Source organism: Bos indicus, chromosome 5, assembly GCF_029378745.1.
Source record: "Bos indicus isolate NIAB-ARS_2022 breed Sahiwal x Tharparkar chromosome 5, NIAB-ARS_B.indTharparkar_mat_pri_1.0, whole genome shotgun sequence".
NCBI lineage: Eukaryota > Metazoa > Chordata > Mammalia > Artiodactyla > Bovidae > Bos > Bos indicus.
In genome coordinates, this window is record NC_091764.1 from 89433811 (window position 1) to 89456427 (window position 22617).

General features: G+C 36.6%; 1 protein-coding gene across 2 annotated transcripts in view; it reads right to left on the reverse strand.

Moving 5' to 3' along the window:
* PDE3A (phosphodiesterase 3A) overlaps positions 1–22617 on the reverse strand; it is a 370054-nt gene that overhangs the window by 341122 nt on the left and 6315 nt on the right. The window contains exon 1 of one of the 2 annotated variants that reach the window (XM_019961484.2): positions 1031–3292. The exons of the other annotated variant lie outside the window; for it this stretch is intronic. The gene's annotated coding sequence lies outside the window, so the exon portion shown is untranslated. Of the gene's footprint in view, positions 1–1030; positions 3293–22617 lie in introns of those variants that run through there. 2 annotated transcript variants of the gene reach the window in all.

Here is a 22617-nt window from a genome sequence, read left to right on the forward strand (position 1 = left end):
GCTATTTTCACACAGAATAAAAAAATTATAACTCAATTTCCATTTATTTCATCCACTTGCTCATATGGAATATTAATAAAAATAAATGCTCAATACTCTATAAAGTTTTTTTTTCCCTCATTCTGGGTACTATTTACATTTTAGGTGAGATAATTCTTTGTCTGAGCCTATGTACTGTAGGATGTTTAATATTCCTGGCTTCTGCCTACAACATGTACCCCCCCACCCCCACCCGCAAAGTCCCAACAACTAAAAATACCTTCAGACATACTTGGCCATGTGTCCCCTGGGGGGCAAAATTAGCCCCAGTGATAACCAATGCAATACTCTATTTAAAACTTTGGAAACCCAGAGTAAGCAAAATAAATGACTCAAGTCCCGGTATATGTTATTCACATTTTAAAATATTTTCTTTCTCGGAGATTACCATTATAGGGTACTACTTAATAGCAGTGCTTTTCTGATAGCTCATATATTACACAAATCAACATTTAACTAAATTAGATTAAAAATATTTCAGGTGCCAAAGTGGCAAAAAGAGGTTTATTATTTATCTCAACTCATGAAAAAGTAATTCAGACCATCTCCAAGGTAGAGATATCCTTTTAGAACATTCAGTGTTCTAGCTACTCTCTGCTGAATTTTTTATAATTTCCCTCTAAGTTATAAGCATGCACTCATAAACTATAGAAAATAAACAATGAAGCATAACTCTATGGGGAAAAAAATTATGAAGTAGTCTGCCATTCAAGGTTAGAACACCAGTAATTAAAGTCAAAAGTAAAACCAATTGACCTGTAAAAATCGAGGCAAACATTGCCTCCCGCAAGAATATTTCACTGATGTCAAATGAAACTCCTGAAAGAGGCCCTTCCTCCAAGCTATATTTATTTAAATCTCTTCTAACAGGAACTTTGCACAGGAAAGTAAATGCTCACTTGGTCCACAAATGAGGTTCATGCCCTTCTTGGATTAAGTTTATAGAGCTGTGATTTGCAGACTTTTTTTTTTTTTTCTCACTTCAACATACCTGATGGATGTGACACACACATCAGTAACTGTGGCTCACTACAGCATTGATTCAGGATGTGGGGAGGTCTCCCTAGAGAGAACATATCAGAATCAAGGGCAGGTTAGAGTTTGAAAAAGCCTATCATGTGACACCTTTGTGAAGACAAAGGGCCATTGTTCCTGCCATCTCAAAGAGCTCGCCTAGGATGAAAAATCATTTCACCATTGATAGTACCATCTTATGTGGATAATATTTCCAAAGGTACCCATAATTTGATGCATCCTATCTTTAGCCAATGTTTTCCAGCCACATTTTAGACTTACATAGGGGGATAGTTATAAATTTGTCAAATTGTTTTCATATTTGTATTAAGTACATCATACTGCCATACTAGTTCTTTTCGTAGCTTTTTTAGCTAGAAAATGTAACTTAATTATTTTTATTTTATATTGCAATATAGTTGATTTACAATGCTGTGTTAGTCTCAGGTTTACAGCCAAATGATTCTAGATATGGTTTTGTATCAAGGAGAACTTTAGACATTATTAAATTTGCTGTAGATTTCTATTGCATTAAAGATCTATTTTGAATAAAGAGCAAGTAAATAAATGAAACTATTAATTCTCTAAAATCTGACCACGTTTTATATACAGCATTTGTTTCTCCCACTTTTCACTGTTCTAGTCATGCATAAATCAACAGACGATTTCTAATACAGCAAAAATCTTGGCTTTTTTCTTGTTTTCATCTGAATCCAGCAAGAACAGAGTGTCCAAAGTATCAAGCATACAATGCAGGGACTTCCTTGGTGGCCAGTGGTTAAGACTTTGCCTTGCAATGCAGGGGGTACAGGTCTGATCCATGGTTGGGGACCTAAGATCCCAAATGCTTCATGGCCGAAAAACCAAAACATAAACAGTATTGTAACAAATTCAGTAAAGACTTTAAAAATGGTCCACATCAAAAAGAAAAAAAAAGAAAGAAATCTTAAAGAAAAAAATGATACTATACAGATAGAGTTTTGTGTTAACTCATGTGATGGCCACCAAAGTTATAGCTGATCAAAAATTAAATATACAGATTACTTTACTGACCAAAAAAAGCAGGGGTGGTCTTAGTATTTAAGGGGTCTTCTTATTGAGGGGAGTGGTGTATAGGGTAGGGCTAAAGAATCACATGGCCTCCTCTTGCACCCCCATTTTCATAAGGTAAAGGTTTAGGATTGGTGCTTACCAAGTATATGGGGCAAAAAAAAAAAAAAAAAAAAGTGCATAAATCATTTTGGTACAAAGAAGGTGACAATCACACTCTACTTTGTTCCAGTTAGAACACGTCTAATGGTAAAGAATCTGCCTGCAATGCAGGAGGTCCAGGTTTGAGCCCTGGGTGGGGAAGATCCCCTGGAGAAGGCTACCCACTCCAGTATTCTTGCCTGGCGGATTCTATGGACAGAGGAGCCTGACAGGCTATAGTCCATGGGGTTAACAAGAGTAGGACACAAGTGAATCACTAACACTTTCACAACCCCCAAACTACTGTGTCAGGCTGTGAACTTCTCCAAAGGAGAGGAAAACAGAGGGGGAAGGAGTGGGGAAATGGTATGAAAGGGAACTTAGCTCCCCATCAGGGTGGTGACGAAGCAAAAGCATATTGAGGACCATTTGTTAGGGATTCCATAAATTTGGCTCTACTGTCAATGTCCCTCCAAACTTGTAACAGCAGGAATGCTTTTTAAGAAAAAGCACACATACATAAACAAAAGAATTCCTCCAAAAATCCACTATGATATATAAGGACAAGTTTAGAAGAATACTGAGAGTGATGCAGAGTTTATCAGGTAGAAACTTTCACCAAATGGGCAAAGAGTACAAATCACACTGCAAAATACAACATTGCAAAGCAATTCTCCTCCAATCAAAAAAAAAAGATAAATCACATTGTCACTATAGAAACCTGACCTAGAGTGTATAGCCTTATGTATGTATGTGTAATTGTATATATTATATTATATTGTATATAAATATATACTTATATATATATATGTTAGATAATTAAATTATATACATTAATTATATATGCATAGGTGCTAAGTTGCTTCAGCCATGTCTGATTCTTTGGACCCTATGGATTGTAGTCTGACAGGCTCCAGTGTCCATGGGATTCTCCAGGAAAGATACAGGAGTGGGTGACCATTTCCTTCTCCAGGTGATCTTTCCAACCCAGGGATCAAACATGCGACTCCTGCGGCTTCTACATTACAAGCGGATTCTTTACCACTGAACCACTAGCAAAGCCCATAATTTTATATATATATATATATATATATATATATATATAAATTATATATGCTACATATTATAGAGAGAAACAATTTATAGATTTATATATACTATATATAAGTCACTGTGGACAGTGACTGTAGCCATGAAATTTAAAGACACTTGGTCCTTAGAAGGAAACCTATGATAAACCCAGACAGTGTGTTGAAAAGCAAAGGCATCACTTTGCCAACAAAGGCCCATATAGTCAAAGATATGGTTTTTCCAGAAGTTATCTAAGGATGTGAAAGTTGGGCCACAAAGAAGGCTGAGCACTGAAGAATTGATGATTTTGAATTGTGGTGCTGGAGAAGCTCTTGAGAGTCCCTTGGACAGCAAGGAGATCAAATCAGTCAATCCTAAAGGAAATCAACCCTGAATATTCATTGGAAGGACCGATGTTGAAGCTGAAGCTCCAATACTTTGGCCACTTGATGCAAAGAGCTGACTCAATGGAAAAGACCCTGATGCTGGGAAAGACTGAAGGCAAATGGAGAAGGGGGTGGCAGAGGATGAGATGGTTAGACAGCATCACTAACTCAATGGACATGGATTTGACAAATTCCATGGGGTGGTAGAGGAATATTAGTCTGGCGTGCTTCAGTCCATGGGGTCGCAAAGAGTCAGGCATGACTTAACAACTGAACGACAGCAAAGTATTATATAAAGACAAACCATTATAGGCATCTAGAATAACACAAGAAAAACATCAAAGTGACACTCAACCAGATAATTTTACAAGATTAACTGCCCTAGACCATCTAGACTGTCTCAATTGATAAAATAATATTTAATTAATTATATGATCCAGCATTCACTTGTTTTGAGGATAAGGATCTTGTCTTATTAAAATTTGATCGGGGTTATGACACACTATGACAGCAGGGAGTCTCAGAGGATTACTCTGAAGCTTCTGTCTATACTGACTTTTGTCGGTCTCTTTCCTTGGTAAGATCAGTACCAAGAGTACAAAGTTGTCTGCCCTCTGAGACTGAAGACCCTATTTATAGTCTAATTGGAAATAGGATGGCAGCCTTGTGCTGATTGAAATGACTAAGGTTACAACCTGTCTGTGTTTGCAGTTGTAGCCCGGACACAAGAGGCTTCTGTTTCTAAGAAGCACGTACATACTGAGCAGGAGAACATGTCTAGCAAATCTGATACCAACATTTTTGTGAATGAATGAAACTGGGAGTCTTCAAGCATACAAAACCACATAAGGATGCAAAATTAACACACATAACTGTGTCCAAATCATAGCCACACTTCATCATCCCTTCCTCACTCAGAACCTAAAACAAACAAAAACTGCTCTTTTGATGCTTTTTGTCTCAAAGAACTGACAAGGGATTAATCTCCAAACTACACAAACATTTCCTGCAGCTCAATATCAAAAAACAAATAAACAAACAATCATAAAATGGGCAGAGTATCTAAATAGACATTTCTTCAGAGAAGACATACAGATGGCCAAAAAGCACAAGATGCTCAGCATCACTGATTATTAGAGAAATGCAAACCAAAACTATAATACCAGTCAGAATGGCCAACATCAAAAATTCTACAAACAATAAATGCTGAGGATTGTATGGAGAAAAGGGAACCCTCCTACACTGTTGGCGAGAATGTAAACTAGCACAGTCACTATGGAGAACAGTATGGAGAGGTTCCTTAAAAAACTGAAAAACAGCTAACATATGATCTCATTTCCGGGCTTATATCCCAAGAAAACCATAATCTGAAAGAATACATGCACCCCAATGTTTATTGCAGCACTGCTTACAATAGTCAAGATGCAATTTAAATGTCCAAACGCCCATCAACAGAAGAATGAATAAGGAAGTTGTGGAACATATATACAATGGAATACTACTCAGCCATTGAAAAAAATGAAATAAGCCATTTGCAGAAACATCGATTTACCTAGGGATTATCATAGTAAGTCAGGGAAAAATAAATATCATATAATATCATTTATATGTGGAATATAATTTAAAAAGGATACAAATGAACTTATTTACAAAACAAAAATAGACTCAGAGATCTCAAAATCAAACTTATGGTTACCAAAGCAGCAAAGTGGGGGGAAGTGATAAATTAGGAGGCTGGGATTGACATACACACACTACTATATATATACATACAATAAAAAACTAATAAGGACCTACTGTATAACACAGGGAACACCAGTCAGTAATCTGTAATAACTTATATGAGAAAAGAAATTGAAAAAGAATGGAGATATATATATGTATATATACGTATGTATAACTGATTCACTTTGCTATCTATCTGAAACAAATACATTATAAATCAACAATACTCCAATAAAAATTAAAAAAAGAAGAACAGCAGCACAATCTTTCCAGTTTCTCAGATTTATAACGTTAAAGACTCTTCATGCTCACTGTTCACACCTGCCACCACCAGTCACTGTCTAATCCTGCCAATTACAGCTCTTCATTTTCTCTTCAACCACCTTTCCTTTCTACCACCACTGTCCTAAGAAATCTTCCAAAATTAAAATTAAAATATATCCGTAAATAAATAATAAAAAACAATGTCTGTAATCAGCACTTTTACAACAGCCTCTTAAATATCTCCTGTGTCCAGTGTGCACCCAATTGATCGACTACTGAAGCTCCAGTACTTTGGCCACCTGTTGCGAAGAACTGACCCATTAGGAAAGACCCTGATGCTGGGAAAGATTGAAGACAGAAGGAGAAGGGGATGACAGAGGATGAGACGGTTGGATGGCATCACCGACTCGATGGACATGAGTTTGAGCAAACTGCGGGAGTTGATGATGGACAGGGAAGCCTGGCATACTGCAGTCCATGGGGCTGCAAAGAGTCTGACATGACTGAAGAACTGAATTGATCCATTGTTTTTAAAATTATGTTTAATTTGTTCACATTAGTCTCCAGCTAAAACCCTTTCAGTAACTTTGACTGCAGACAAAATAATGTTCATCTTTCCCAGCCTAATTCTGAAGACATTCGTTATTCCCTCCCTACTCCCAACCTTATCTGTCTTGTCTCTTAAAAAGGTCCCACCACACTCACCTCACCTCCCCACACAAAGGCTGGGCTATCTGTTCTACGTGTTGTTTCCAGAACATAACATTGCTCCACACCTGGCATTCAGCTCTGAAACAAGCTTTATCCTATTCCTCCCTTCTCCCCTCTGGACATCATGCCCACAGGAGAAAGATAGCAAAACATTCTTTTAAAGATCCATTCTTACTTTCTTCTTATTTAATATATTTCATATTGTACCAAACACCATTAGAGTAAGCTTCCTATTAACATAAACATGTGAAAAAAAGGTTAAACATAAATCAAAAGGAGAAGTCAGAAAGGAAAGGAAGATAGAATATTACCAGAAATCCATGTGAAGAGGGTGATGGCATTTGAGCAATAAATTTAGCTATGACCTTTCTGGAGGGCAAAGTTCCCAGGACTTTCTGTATTTTAAAGCATCTATCACTTGCCACTGGAACCATTTGTTAATGTAGTATCTTTATTAAAAGCTCAGGAGGGAATGCAAGAGTGAACCCTTCCCCAACCCCCGCTCCCCCACCCCCACCCCATCAGCGTGTTAAGGCATTCTTCAAACATTCTAGGATAAAAAGCACGAACAGTATAAGTTTTCCAAGGGGAATTCTCATAAACCAGAGATCTGCAGTCCCAGTCTAGGGAATAATCATGCTAAAGGTGACTTTCCCACTAGGAACAAGAAGCATTCACCGGTAACTACTGGCTCTCTGCTCTTCCTTACAGGTAAATTCCCCAGTGTAAATTAATCACCTGACATTTGGATTGATGAGTTACAGTTTTATTACTAGTGTGTCTCGGCGATGGATAACCTCGGGTTCTATGGAAAAAGTGCATCTCTGACCTGCAAGGCTGAGATATGGACTCCAGCCAAACACAAACTTCAGTGCCAACACTCTTCCACACTCCCACCCGCCTCTGCCCTGCCAAAGTCCACCAACCCAGACAGTCAGCAGAGAAATGCCTACCCATCTCTGTCACCTTAACTCAACCATCTCAGACAGAAGCAGTTAGGGCTAATCTGCTACTTCTGCTTTAACAAAACAATAAAAAGAAGGTGCAATGCCTGAGTAAAGGTTATTTTGCTCTGTTCAACTAATTCTATCATATTTATCTCTGGTTCTCTGATTCTGTCACATTTATTTCTGGAAACATTTTTTGGAGGGAGTCAAGTGACACCACAGTCTATTTTTTTAGGTCGTTACAGAAACTAGTTTGCTAGTCTCCAACTTATTTCCACAGAAATGGATAGTTCTTCATCTGAGAAAACAAGTTCATAATCCTAGAAGTGGGAGTAATTTGTGAAATATTACACACTGCTTTCTTTTCCTATTCACTTATTTAAACAAGCAAAAGCAAATGGAAATACACAAAGTTCCTCAGCCTTAGATAGGAAATGCAAAGAATAATCAACAAATCCTGACAAGCAAGACTGATATTAATCAATATTATACACAGAGTAACTCAGATGCAGAAAAAGCAAAATACAGAAACAACCTATGTCTGCATATGAGTTATGGATAAAATTTTTAACTACTCTAAAATTAAAGTGCTTATATTTTATTTGTGGGCCATGCATAAACTATTACAAAAATCATACTATGTATTAATAAATCCTTTGGTAAACTGAAATCTTTCAAGTTAAAAAAAATTTTATGTTTGTTACTTTAAAAAACAATTATTTTAAAGTTGATTTTTATTTGTTGGTCTAATAATCAGCAAGGTAGGCCCAATACTCTCCTTAAATATGTTTTATAAAGAATTTTTCCTCCCAACTCATTTCCGTGCTGATCTCAACATATCACATTCATGATTAGTTTTGCTGTTGCCTTTAAAATGAAAATAGGTCCCAATACATTATAAAAATTGAAGCATGTTTCAGTACATGTGTATGTATTTCAGCACACCTATATGTATATTTTTTCAAAAAACTGTAACTATCAAGTTACAAAAATTGTGTGTTTGCCAATCTGTAATTTCAGGGATCCATAATGCAAGATAAAATACCAGTTGAACCTCCAATCTTATAAGAAGCTGATGCCTTTCCAGCCACTTGGGTGAAGAACTGGGAATGCAATAGGATTTTACTTCTGAACATGTTTTACCCAGTACTGGAGACCACATTACCATTCATAAAAGCACCTGGAGTTCCTATTTCCATGACTGCAAGTTCACGGACCAGTACTGGGTAAGTGACCCTCGAAGCACTCTGTGAACATATCTGGGGGAAAAGGTCAAATGGTTATGTTTCTTTATATAAAGTTTTGTTTTCCTGACTATAAAATAAGTACCCAGGGTTAAAAACTGAGACAACATTGAAGAGAAAAATATACCAAAATCATCCACGATGCCCTCATCCAAACAAGAACAAACATTTCAACCACTGTCTTTTCAGCTATGCATTTGATAGTTGGAGACGATAGCATGCTGCATCCTCCATTTTATCTCCCGATTTCCCTCTGCATTCATCAGAATGTTTTCCAATGTGATGAAAAGCTCTTCACTTCACAGGCTTGAAATTTCCTTATCTTTTGTGTCTCCCAAGCAGTATGGAAACTATTTCATAACCAGATACTAACCATAGTGTAGGGTTAGCAAACTCTGAAAAGTTACAAGGCAATCAAGCTATCGTAATTTAAATATTTATACAGCACCTATCACTGAAGTGCTCTGTAGGTTGACAAATGGTCTGAGTTAATATGAAAACAAAATAGAAGTATTTCCTCTATAGGAAGGTCTAGAAAATACTGGCAAGATGCCTTCAGATAAAAATGGGATTTGTCAGACTATTGAAAGACTAATAAAATGAGAAAGTCTTGCTTCTTTTTTTTTGTTGTTGTTATATGAAACCTCAGGATATTAAAGCATGTGTTACAAAGATACCTGTTCAAAAGAGACAACACTTAAATGTATTAAAATTTTATTTTATTCACATTTATTTTAAAATTTTAAAAATGTTTATGGAAGAATAAAATTTCAAAACTTTTATCCAGCTAAATATTATAAAACCCAAAAAACTACTGGGTTGGCCAAAAAGTCCATTTGGAGTTTTGTGTAAGATGTTAACAGGAAAAACCCAAAGTTTTTAGCCAATCTGATAATGCTTTATGAAGTGTTTAAGATACTTCACTAGAGTTTCATCATTAGGAGATCTGATGGTTTTCTAAAAAGGGTTAGAATTTGAATGTCCTCTGGAAGGCTAAGATAGAAGATAAAATTGAAAAGAAGAGGAAAAAAGTCAACTCAGAGTATTTTAAAAGCAAGAAATGATTTGTGTGTGTGTGTGTGTGTGTGTGTGTGTGTGTGTATTCATTCCCTTAGTATTTGCTTTTTAGTCACTAAGTTGTATCCAACTCTTTTGAGACCCCATGGACTGTTGCCCACCAGGCTCCTCTGTCCATGGGATTTCCCAGGCAAGAATACTGGAGTGGGTTGCTGTTTCCTCCTCCAAGGAATCTTCCCAACCCAGGGATCGAACTCTTGTCTCCTGCATTGGCAGGTGAATTCTTTACTGCTAAGCTAACAGAAAGCCCACCGTCTAACACTACCTCCTGATATAATTCCCAATTCTCCCTGAATTAATGCAATAGGGCTTTAATGACTGAGGGTGATTACTAAATGAGTACTGAACTAGCTGTTTTTCATAGATTACAAGCAGGAAGTCCCTGTTATTTGAGAATAATGGTCTCATAGGCAAATGAAAAGAAAAAGGAAGGGCATGACTAGAATTATACCACAAAAATTAAACTAAAAACTCTTAAAAACAAAAAGAAAAAATAACCAGTTTGTTTTCAAAAACAAAATATGGCTTATAATTGTGTCAAAAGCACAAATCAAGTTGCTGATGGTATTATATGACACATGACTGCACAACAGACTCAAAAGAATCATCAGTTATTTTTACAAACATGTTCAAAGACTCTATCAAATTTTAAATATCCTCCCTTCATCCTTTTTCACTCACATGTTTACTTCTGAAGCACCTGTCACCATCTTTGAGAAATTCTTCTCTTCCAGTATTATTAACTAGTCTGACTCTCCAGGCTCTTCATTGGCCAGTAGCTTTGACTGTAATTTAAGTAACTCTCTAATATTCTGATTAACTTCAGAAAACCTGATTTTTATGTTAGACTTCCAAGATTGCTTTTTTGTTTTGGTTTTGATTTTTTTTAATCAGATGCAAACCTTTAATGACATGGCCCCAATAGATACAAGGAGATACTATTCTGTTCAGGCTTTCCAGTTGGTATTAGTGGTCAAGAAACCACCTGCCAATGCAGGAGATGCAAGAGATGGCAGTTCGATCCCTGGGTTGGGAAGATCCCCTGGAGAAGGAACTGACAACCCACTCAGGTATTCTTGCCTGGAGAATCCCATAGACAGAGATGTCTGGTGGGCTACAGTCCACACAGTCACAGAGTGTCTGATACAACTCTTAACCTAGCACACATGCACCATTCTTGTTCAGCAAGGGGAGGGCGGGGAGGATTTTGACAAGAACCAATGTCTGTTATTTCTATTAACTTAATCTTTACACTAAGAAGTGGGCTGTAGTCTTCCTATGTTAGATAGGATTATTCATGTTCGGAAATTTGAAGGACCTTGTATACATTACAAAGCTTCAGCCTGTCTCTGTCCAGAGCATATAGTCTTTCTACTTAACATTTGTAGGGTGATATATTTTTATTTAAGCTTTGTAACAGCATATAGGAGATAGGTGAGGAAATTCTTTATTCATCCTCACAGAAGAAGAAACTGATCTGCAGAGTATCAGATAACATCTCTGAGATATCTTCAATGGGGAAATCAAAGTGAAAATTTTATGAATGTCATAGGTTAATGGGGCTTCCCAGGTGGTGCAGTGGTAAAAGAATCTACCTGCGTGGAGATGCAAGAGACCTGGGTTAAATCCCTGGGTGGGGAAGATCCCATGGAGAAGGAAGTGGCAACCCACTCCAGTATACTTCCCTGGAAAATTCCATGGACAGACGAGCCTGGCAGACTACAATCCACGGAGCTGCAAAGAGTCAGATACAACTGAGCACACACGCATAGGTTAATAAACTGTAATAATCTGTCTCTGTTCAGTTCAGTTGCTCAGTCGTGTCCGATTCGTTGCGACCCTGTGAACTGCAGCACGCCAGGCCTCCCTGTCCCTCACCAACTCCCGGAGTCCACCCAAAATCCATGTCCATTATATCAGTGATGCCATCCAACCATCTCATCCTCTGTTGCCCCCTTTTCCTCCTGCCCTCAACCTTTCCCAGCATCAGGGTCTTTTCAAATGAGTCAGCCTTCTGCATCAGGTGGCCAAAGTATCGAAGTTTCAGCTTCAATATCAGTCCTTCCAATGAACACCCAGGACTGATCTCCTTTAGGATGGACTGGTTGGATCTCCTTGCAGTCCAAGGGACTCTCAAGAGTCTTCTCCAACACCACAGTTCAAAAGCATCAATTCTTCTGCTCTCAGCTTTCTTTATAGTCCAACTCTCACATCCATACATGACCACTGGAAAAACCATAGCCTTGACTAGATGGACCTTTGTTGGCAAAGTAATGTCTCTGCTTTTTAATATGCTATCTAGGTTGGTCATAAATTTCCTTCAAAGGAGCAAGCGTCATGGCTGCAATCACCATCTGCTGTGATTTTGGAGGCCGGAAAAATAAATTCAGCCATTGTTTCCACTGTTTCCCCAAATATTTTCCATGAAGGGATGGAACCGGATGCCATGATCTTAGTTTTCTGAATGTTGAGCTTTAAGCCAACTTTTTAACTCTCCTCTTTCACTTTCATCAAGAGGCTCTTTAGTTCTTCACTTTCTGCCATAAGGGTGGTGTTATCTGCATATCTGAGGTTATTGATATTTCTCCCGGCAATCTTGATTCCAGCTTGTGCTTCTTCCAGCCCAGCGTTTCTCATGATGTACTCTGCATATAAGTTAAATAAGCAGGGTGACAATATATAGCCTTGACGTACTCCTTTTCTTAATTGGAACCAGTCTGTTCCAACTGTTCCAATCTGTTCCAAGTTAGAACATGTCCAGTTCTAACTGTTGCTTCCTGACCTGTATACAGGTTTCTCAAGAGGCAGGTCAGGTGGTCTGGTATTCCCATCTCTTTCAGAATTTTCCACAGTTTATTGTGATCCACACAAAGGCTTTGGCATAGTCAATAAAGCAGAAATAGATGTTTTTCTGAAACTGTCTTGCTTTTTCAATGATCCAGCAGATGTTGGCAATTTGATCTCTGGTTCCTCTGCCTTTTCTAAAACTAACTTGAACATCTGGAAGTTATGTCTATGTGTATAACCTGTCAATGTGTATATATATATAGATGTATGTGTTTAAATGTTTTCCTCATGATACTCAACCAAGCGCTTTTTAACTGCTTAATCACATTGCAAAAGTCCAAAATTTGTCTAGTTTTATTAAATAAAAGTTTATAGTTCTGTGTTTCTTCACTAAGGTGACCTAAATGCTCTAAAACTCTAGATTTCTGGGCCCCATTCTACACATAATTAAATCAGAGTATCTGGCCTTAGGACCTAGGAATTATCATTTTAATAAGTTTCCCAAAAAATTATTCATATTAAAATTCAAGAACTATATCATTTGAGACACATATAGCAGCTTGACTTAGAAAGTCTAGATAAGGTATAATGGTAAGTAGGTGAGGTCAGGCTATATCCTACAAGATTTTTGAAAGCATCTGAAGGAACAAGTCTATTTATCTATTAATTAGAGCTTTTTACTATCAGAATTCATAAACAACAGTTTCATTAATCAGTTCAGTTCAGTTGCTCAGTCATGTCCAACTATGTGTTACCCCATGGATTGCCGTACACCAGGCTTCCCTGTCCGTCACCAACTCCCGGGGCTTGCTCAAACTCATATCCATCAATTTGGTGATGCCATCCAATCATCTCGTCCTCTCTCATCCCATTCTCCTCCTGCCTTCAATCGTTTCCAGCATCAGGGTCTTTTCTAATGAGTCAGTTGTTTGTATCAGGTGGCCAAAGTATTGGAGCTTTGATTAACATAGCATTATAATTACATAAGATTAGCACCAGGGAAAAAGATGGTAAGAATTTAGGTATACTAAAATACTTAGAAGGAAACAAAGAGTCAGTGTGAAATAGAGTGCATGCGTACGTGCTAAGTCACTCAGTTGTGTCCAATTCTTTGAGACCTTATGGACCATAGCCCACTAGGCACCTCTGTTTATGGGATTCTCTAGGTAAGACTACTGGAGTGGGTTGCCATGCCCTCCTCCAGGGGATCTTCCTGGTCCAGGGATCGAACTCACATGTCTTAAGTATCCTGAATTGGCAGGCGGGTTCTTTATACTATCACCACCTACGAAATAGAGAGTCAATCTTAAATAAGATATATTTATCTGCTGACCTTTTTCATCAGTCTTGTCACAGAAGAGGTAAAAGTTCACACAAGATTGCCATAACGTTACATTTAAAAGTCAAAGTGATAAATGCACTAAAAACCTAAAAAGTAAGAATCTACATCTTTGAAAGTAATCAGTGTCTGGAACATTTATGAATAGCACTATGACCTCTGAAAAATGATCAAAGAGTTTTAGGTCTAAAGTTAAGAACAGATCCTGACAATGCATGGCTGGGCAGGAAGTGACACCCCCAGGGTCTCCTCTTTCCAAACCATAGGAGTTCTAGATTTTAGGGGCACATTCCCAGAAGACCGTTCAATCAATGTGTGTGTATATATATATATATTTTTTTTTTTTTAAATAGAGGAATTCTTTCAATTTCAATCTAGTCTTCTTTCTGCACAAGCAAAATACTAGCTTCCATTTCTTTCACTCATTTATTATGGGAAGTTTCCACTTCTGAATGCTACTTTGGTTTCTAGATAATTTACTTAATCATTGTTCAGTTATATTCTGATCCAACATTCCCAATCGAATTCTCACACTTTTCAATAAGGACTAGTTAGTGGCTTACAGAAATTCCACTGAATATATTTAAAAGCTTTTGTCATTCTTTGAAGGAGTGAAGAAGAGCTCATCCCATTATTATTCAAGTAAAAAGAAGGAGAAGTGGACAAAATGAGACCTTAATAGCTGCTATAATTTAGGCCCTGCTTATCTAGCAAAAACAATTTCAATTGTAGCACAAACAAATCATTAAGAGTAAAAACAGACACTATTCAAATGGCTAGCTTCCTGTACCAAAATGAAAATAGAGTAAAAGGTTTTGCTCCTAAATTTCTTATTCTATTTTACATTTGACAAAAATGTCAAATAAATTTAGAAATGGCTTCTTTACCAAAGAATATATCTGGTTTATTTCAAAACATGAATTAATCTGTAACTAAATTCTCAGTTTGTAATTTATGTTTTCAAAGAGAAACAACATTCAGATTTTAAATATATTCAAAGATACCTGAAACTCTCAAAGTTTTCAGTAGAGGTAGCCTTTCTAAAAGATATATGAGACCATTTGACATCCACAAACTAAAAGAAACTTGTTTCTGGAAAAGAAAGTGGGAAATAACTTTTTTTTTTTTTTTTCTAAACTGTATTCCTAGTTCTTTTAAAGGCACAATAATCTACTTAACATACTCAGAAGAGAAATGTCTGCTTTCAGTGAGAGGAGATGACAATATCTCTCTATTAAGAGTTAAAATACAGCAACAAAATATTCTTATTTAACTTAAAACTTCCTTTCTATTCTAACAAGTTCTATTAAAAACTAGATAGACCATCAAATTGATTGGATAAATTAAAACCTGTCATTCTGATGAAACCTTGTGAACTGTTGATTTTTAAATTCCTCTGGACTCTGAAATTATGCTACCAAACTTCTAGATTATTCAGCACAATTGAACTAACACTACAGTTGGATGACATTTGAAAAAAGCTAATTTCACAAAGTCATCCCTGGAAGCAATGTGCTCAAATTATATTTTGTAACTGAGTGCAATTAAAAGATAAAAAGGAGATAGTAGTTACTTTACATGAGACTTTTCAGGAAACACAGCAATTCAGTAAGAACCTCTAACAAGAACATAGACTAACTGTAAAAAGGTATAGCTGAACACCTACCAACACTTTGTAGAAAGCCATGGGAACAAATGTTAAAGTCAATTCTTTCTCAATTAAAGCATTAGTTGTACATGAAAAAGACTTGAACTTTTATTTTTTCTGAAAAACATACCCTAACTTCAGATACTGTTCTGAAGTTCATACCACATTGGTCTTGGGGGTGGTTTGGTTATTTTCAGTTGGAAGCAAGCTAAAAATAAATATCTAGGACTCATGCTGAGTGGGGTTTCCTACCACGAAAGGCACAGGCAAGTTCAGCTCCTTATCTGACACATGCCAGAGAATCTTTGTAAGTTATGTTTTGAATTTTTATTTATGTTTAATTGGATGAAACGTCTTTACAATGTTGTATTGGTTTCTGCCACACAATGCAAACCAGACATAACTATACATATATCACCTCCTTCTAGAGCCTCCCTCCCTTCCTCCAACCCACCCTTCTAGGTCATCACAGAGCGCCAGGCTGGGCTCCCTGTGTTACATAACAGCTTCTCACCAGTTATCTATTTTACACATGGCAGTGTATCTATGTAGACAACCTTCAGATTGGGAGAAAATAATTGCAAACAAAACAACTGAAAAAGAATTAGATCTCCAAAATACATAAGCAGCTCATACAGTCCAATATCAGAAAAACAAACATCCCAATCAAAAAATGGGCGGAAGACCTAAACAGACATTTTTCCTAAGAGGAATACAGATGGCCAATAAACACATGAAAAGATGCTCAACATCACTCATTATTAGAGAAATGTAAATCAAAACTACAATGAGGAAACCTCACACCAGTCAGAATGGACATCATCAAAAAAAATCTACAATAATAGTAACAATAATACAAAACAGTAAATACTGGAGAGGATGTGGAGAAAAGGGAATCCTCTTGCACTGTTGGTGGGAATGTAAATTGATATAGCCACTATGGAGAACTGTACATACAGATAAACTTTTTATAGTAATAAAAGTATAAATATTTTAAAAATGTAAATTCACCGACTAGTGAATAGGCTACTTTTTTCTACAGAAGTTTACTTCAGTAGGTTTAATCACTAGTTCAGTCTCAGGAGATTGGGGGATAAATATTTCAGAGTAAAATCATTTCTTTCTTCTCCATCCCTTTATTCCACTAGCTGGTGCAGAGCAAGACACTGGACTGGAATTTTCTTAAAAAAATATTGATGGCTGACACAAGGAAGGGAAGAAGGGTTGATTCCTTTTATAATGAAAATGCTGTGAAATGAGTGTGACTTCTTCAGTTCTTGAGCCTAGAAAGCAGATTTTCGGGGAGCCCAAGCAGCTCAGGATGTCTCTCCCGCTCTCTGGGAGATTGTTGCGGAGTTAGGTGTTTGCTAACACCCAAACTGGGGGTTGTTTTGTATGACAAGGACTAGCATTGCCTCCTGAAGAGCATTTCCTAAGCAGACCTGTTAACTTCATCCTCTGAAATACTTAGTTTAAAAATAAGAACCATTTGCCTTCTCTGTGCTCAACCTAGCTTAAAAATGTCCAAAGGAGGCTGACTCCACAGGGGTCACCCCCAAATAAACCATCCCCCCTGCCAAATTTCTATGACTTCAAACTTCCATTAGGTTTACTTAAGTGGATTATATCTGAGGAGCAGGAAACACTTGCCACAGACACAGCATATTCAGTTATTTCAACTTACTTCAGAAGGTGGAAAAATTCTATTAAAATTCTATTAAATTTAAACCACAAGCTTCTTGCATAAAATTATTTTAATATTCTGACAAGGTACAGTGGGGTATGGGGGATAGAAAAGCATTCCTTAAATTTTTAAACACACTCTGAGTGAGAAGAACCTATTTTGTTTAAAAAGAAATGAAATAAAACGCATTGCTTGGAAAAATATTTATACACACACACACACAGAGGACATTATAAAAAAAGAAGACTGGCCGAAAAAAAAAAAATTTACAAGCCCAACCTCTACATTAATTTAAAGTAATTTCAGAATTCGCCAGGGTGAATGACTAGTTATACTAAATACAAACTCAAGTAACAGTTACGATTACTATAGCTTTTTATTATTTAGCTAGTTACTTCAAAGAAAGCTAAATTAACCCAGCTTCACCAGGAGTGAGATTGAGTCCACATTATTTCTTTTTAGATATATGTGCTTCTTTGTATATCATGATTCTATTACCTTTTGTTCTTTTTAGATTATCTCCTAAGTTATAGATGAAAACCTACCTACCTCTGCATTTTTATTCTCTAATGCAAAGACAAATAATGTCTTACTTTAAAAGAGAGAAATTCATAAATTGAAAAACATACAATAACACATACAGATTATAAACCAATATGCACAAAATAAATGCCTATTTAAAAAATAATTCTATACATCTATGTATATAAAGGATCATGCCATATATCAAAAGTTGTCTTCTCATCAATGCTCAATGTAATATTGGAACTATGCCTAGAGTTAATGAATTCACAGAGTTTGAGGAAAGGAGATGGAAAGAAGGTAAAGAGTGTAAGGAGGGCAAAAGGCCTCATTTAATTTTTTTTTTCAATCTTATGGCGGTGCCATAGATCACCAGCAGTTAGACCAGCGACCTAACCCCTTCAGTGAAGGCTCAGAGTCTTAACCACCGGACTGCCAGGGAAGTCCCAGGATGGTGGGACTTTTAAAGTTTGCCTTTTTCATCTGTACATTTTTCTAGGTTCATGCAGTTTGAAATCACTCAGAGCTTCAAAAGCCACCTAATCTCAATTTCTAGTTTAGAAATTACACATTATCAAAATTCTAGTCCTTTCTAGACACAAAATAGAAGCATTTTCCTTTTGTATATCTATGAGAGTGGTGTTTACATAAGCAATAGCAAGGAGTCATCAGCCTTTTATAGACACTGCTAGAATTTTCATCCATTACAGCTACTAGCAGGTTTGTCACTTAAGTTTCCTAAGTTACCAAGATAACAACATGCATTATAAACATAAGCACTTTCATTTCTAAAGAGACATTAGATAACCCAATAACAGACTAATCACCATGGCTGGTCACGTGTTCACACTATATCCATAAGCCATCCCTGTTAACGAAGCACACTTTGAAAGGCAAATTCATAATTAGCTGGTAACACTGATTCTGTGTTATACATCAAGTTAACAAAACGGTTCCTCATTAAGGACTCTGTTAAACTCTCCCTCCAACTAAAATCAACATATTTTAAAATACGTGCAATAATGTCAAAGGAGGAAAATCAGACTGACTTGCCAACTATTAGAGCAGCAAGATTATATACAAATGTGAACAGTTGTATATTAAGTGCTATCATAAAATCTACATGGATTTTCCATTATAATGGAAGAGGTAACATTAGTATTCAAGTACTTCAGCTCTTTAAAAATGTTCCAAAGATTAACCATCAGCCACATGTGTCTATCAAGTACTTGAAATGTAGCTACACCAGACTGAGATGGGCTGTAAGTGGAAAACATACACCACAAAATCAGACTTCAGCACAAAAAAACCAGAAAGCAAAATATCTTGATTTATATGTTGATTTTATGTTAGCATGATATAATGAATTAAATTAAACAGTATTATCATGGATTTCACCTAGTTGGTTTTTATTTTATTTTTTTACTTTTTTATGAGGCTACTAGAAAACATGAAATTCAGTAATTTGCTCCTGTTATATTTCCACTGGACAGCGCTTATCTATAATGTTTACAGGACTGTTTTCATCAAAGCCACTGGGTGACACTGTTTCTCCATTAAATTGATGCAAGTAAAACAATTTCCTGGCAGAGGAAAAAGTCTTGCACATACCCAGGCATGCACACATGTATGCACACACATAAACACACACAACAGACATCATGTGCTCCTTACAATTATCCATATTCTTAGGATGAAAAAACATGAATACACCTAAGTACTTTTATTATCATCTTAGCAGGACTTGAAATACTTAAAATCTATAATAATCATCACATTCCTCAAGAATAAATGACAGCTCTAATCAAATCAAATAAGCAGAAGTTGTTTAGTTTGTGACTTTTCCCAAACAGCTTTCCATCTTCTAAATGGTAATGTTTCTCGTGACTGCCTCTAAAAAACTTACATCCTATTTACTTACATTTTAATGGATTCCCACAGAAACCATGAAAAATAATTTAGATGAACAAAAAACCACCAGCTGTTTTGCTAACAAAGAAATGCTTTACCGATGTGCAGATTCCTTTCCACCTTGAAGTTGAAATCCTGAACATTTTTAAATCGATTCACTACAAACTAAAATGAAAACAAAAATCAATATTTAAACCACCATCATGCACTCTTCTTTGATGAGATAAAGATTCCACAAAGTAGGACTTTGCAATGCAATTGATATTCATTTCTGGGACAAAGTCTTGAATAATACAGTCTAAAGGCTGCCTGGTAGATGACCAGAAAACTCACCTTTGTAAGGGCGCCAGAGTTTTGTGTTATCTGTACATTCAATGGGTTTTATTCAATCTTCTAATCCTGAATGAGAATTTAGAGTTGGATTCCAGTGTAAAATCACAAGTGATTAGTAGGTTTAAAATGATCTTCCTAACTCTTTTTCCACTGTTTCCCAGCAGCAGATTCAACTCCAAAGAGAACTGGATAAAAGTCAACATTTTACCTCAGGTTGCTACATACTTTTAGCTGATTCTCCCTCAGTTTCCTTTTCTCTAAAATCAGACTTTTTCTAGTCTCCTAACTACAGCCTGCATGGAATTAAGCATTTTAAGATCTCGCTGCAACAAGTTCCTTAAACCACAGACTACACCTCAGGATAGGAAAGCCACCACTGTGTTAGCTTGAGGTGTGTGTAACGTGTCCCAAATCTTGTATTATCTTCATTTCAGAAGTCCTATTAATGTATACTAAATTACTTTCCACTTCAAAGAAACAATTCTCCCTTGCCTTCAAAACCTAAACCTGCTCAAAACCTAAAACAATTATGTTTAACCCTTATGCATTGAGGACCTTCTGAAAATCTATGAAAACATAAAATTTTTTCCCAGAAAAATGAAAGGATGAACTTTTGCATGAAATTTCAGAGATGAGATGAAGGGTTCTGGCTCTAGATTTAAAATCTGCTCTAAGCTATTATATGCACTGCTTCAGTGATTACCTAAGAGGTTATTTCCATACTTTACTGGGATTTCTCCCTTTCTTTTTTTTTTTTTTCTAATTTTATTTTATTTTTAAACTTTACATAATTGTATTAGTTTTGCCAAATATCAAAATGAATCCGCCACAGGTATACATGTGTTCCCCATCCTGAACCCTCCTCCCTCCTCCCTCCCCATACCATCCCCCTGGGCCGTCCCAGTGCACTAGCCCCAAGCATCCAGTATCGTGCATCGAACCTGGACTGGCAACTCGTTTCTTACATGATATTTTACATGTTTCAATGCCATTCTCCCAAATCTTCCCACCCTCTCCCTCTCCCACAGAGTCCATAAGACTGTTCTATACATCAGTGTCTCTTTTGCTGTCTCATACACAGGGTTATTGTTACCATCTTTCTAAATTCCATATATATGCGTTAGTATACTGTATTTATGTTTTTCCTTCTGGCATACTTCACTCTGTATAATAGGCTCCAGTTTCATCCACCTCATTAGAACTGATTCAATAGCCAGGACATGGAAGCAACCTAGATGTCCATCAGCAGATGAATGGATAAGAAAGCTATGGTACATATACACAATGGAGTATTACTCAGCCATTAAAGATTTCTCCCTTTCTTATGTTGATATCTCATTATCCTAACTAGGCTCTAAGCTCTGAAGAGCCAAGGTGCTACATTGTACCTGTATAGAATTTGTAGGCTTTTTAGTACAAGGCTTATTAATGCACAGATAAAACATGTTGACTTGACATTTTATAGGTTCACTGACCAAACACTTTAAAGAATAACATCAGCTAAGGATAGCATCTTCTTCTAAAATAGCAGACATTTTGGGAGAACACATACGGCCAACTAAGATTTTCAGCAATCAGTATCTGACAAATGTTTCTCTGAACTATGACTTCTGCACATCTTTTGAAGACTTTTTTCCCCCAGAAATCAAACCTGTGTATTTTATGGTGACAATCGTGTAAGTGTACATTCTCAAGTACAACACTGAGATAATTCCCTAGGATAGCCTTACAGAAAACATAAACAAAAAACTTCTTTAAAAAAATACTACCAACAGTAAAAGTATATACTGTGAGGTAATTCCTACAAGCATTTAAATTTCTATGTAAAGGAACTATGTAAAGGAACATTAGTTCCATTTGACTATTAAGAGCTCAGCTTTAAGTGCAAGAATATGGAGGTGTCTCTGAATCTCCTGGTTTATTCTTACTTATTTGATAGAGCTTCCTTGAAAATAGGAATGTATTAATAGAAAATAAACACAAATTGAGTTTTCAATTTAATACACTTGAAGCTTCTTTTAATATCACACCCAGAAGAGGAAAGGGAGGTAGAGACTCCATGGAATAGAAGACACATGACCAATGAAAGGCTTACCAGGTGGCGCTAGTGGTAAAGAACCCGCCTACCAACGTAGGAGACTTGAGAAACACACAGGTTCAATCCCTGGGACGGGAAGACTCCCTAGAGAAGGTAATGGCAACCCACTTCAATATTCTTGCCTGGAGAAACCCCTGTACAGAGGAGCCTGGCAGGCTACAGTCCATGGGGTCGCAAAGAGTCAGACACGACTGAAGCAACTCAGCACACATGCACACACATGGCCAATGAAAACAATTCACCAGAAACGTGTAGGATTGTGTCTAATTTCACAAAGCTCAAGAAACTTGCCCTATGCAAAAAAAGGTTTTCTGAAAAATCCAACTCCTCCCCCTATACCCTAAATAAACTCACTCTTTTACTAAGATTAAATAACCCAAGTTTTCAATGAAGTGTACATAGGCTACTGGGCTGTTACTGGCACAAATCATATTAATCAAAAATCTTAAAATATAATATACATGCAGATTTCTAATTTTGAGGTTCACAAACATCCTACTGCAACATAATAAATGAGAATTTATTGAAAAAGGATGTGAAATTAAATTTGGTGAAGACTTTTATTCACCTAGAGTCCTGAAGAGATTCTTCTCAGAGCTGTATTTCCTAACAGAGTACAGCAAATT